Raw genomic sequence first — 964 nt, 5'->3', positions numbered from 1 at the left:
AAACCAATACGCGGGTCTCGCTAATGAGAACCCAAATCAACATTTAAAAGTTTTTATCCAACTAGCCGACACCTTTAAATCTAACGGCGCTTCACCTGATGCGATCCGTTTAAGATTATTTCCTTTCTCCCTCAGGGATAGAGCACGTTCATGGCTAGATTCACTTCCATCCAATTCAATAACTACCTGGGAAGACCTTAGGAGAGTATTTCTTGCTAGATATTTCCCCCTAGTAAGACTGCTGTTCTTCGAAACCAAATAACTAGATTTGCTCAAAACCAAGGAGAATCGCTTTTCAAAGCTTGGGAGAGATATAAAGAGCTATTAAGAGTCTGCCCACACCATGGCCTAGAACAATGGCTGATCGTTCATACCTTCTACAATGGACTCCAATATAACACCAAGATGAGCATCGACGCTGCCGTAGGTGGCGCGCTGATGAACAAACCTTATCCGGAAGCTTGTGACCTAATTGAGGATATGGCCCAAAACCATTATCAATGGGGAACTGAACGAGCATCAATAGAGAAAAAGGAAACCCAAGATGGAATACATGAGGTAAGCTCTCTAGACATGATGCAGACGAAAATGGACGCTTTAGCCCTTAGGATCAAACATATGTCTACAAACACTAACACCGTAGCAGTAGTCCACACAGAGTGCGAACTCTGTGGATCTAAAGGACACGAATCGGCGGAGTGTAACCTTTTGAACGAACTAAATACCGACCAAGTGAATTACGCCCAAGGTAACCCATTTTCAAACACTTACAACCCTGGATGGAAGAATCATCCAAATTTCTCCTATAAAAACCAGAACCCTATCCAAAATCATGCACCTCAGAGACCGCAAGGTTATCAAGCCTAAAAACCAAACCAATCTATGCAAGTTGTGCCCAAGAAGTCTAACCTTGAGAAAATCATGGAGAGCTTTATATCGGACCAGACTCAGCAAAATAAAGAGT

The 964-nt window shown here is 42.6% G+C and overlaps 1 non-coding gene across 1 annotated transcript; it reads right to left on the bottom strand.

Annotated features, from left to right (window-relative positions):
* Positions 1 to 243: 243 nt before the first annotated feature.
* LOC127098944 (small nucleolar RNA R71) lies at positions 244 to 350 on the bottom strand. The gene has a single exon (XR_007793627.1). It is a non-coding gene; the product is annotated as a small nucleolar RNA R71 (small nucleolar RNA).
* Between the last annotated feature and the right edge of the window lie 614 nt (positions 351 to 964).

The sequence above is a fragment of the Lathyrus oleraceus genome, chromosome 6 (assembly GCF_024323335.1).
Source record: "Lathyrus oleraceus cultivar Zhongwan6 chromosome 6, CAAS_Psat_ZW6_1.0, whole genome shotgun sequence".
NCBI lineage: Eukaryota > Viridiplantae > Streptophyta > Magnoliopsida > Fabales > Fabaceae > Lathyrus > Lathyrus oleraceus.
This window is presented reverse-complemented; position numbering and strand designations above follow the sequence as displayed.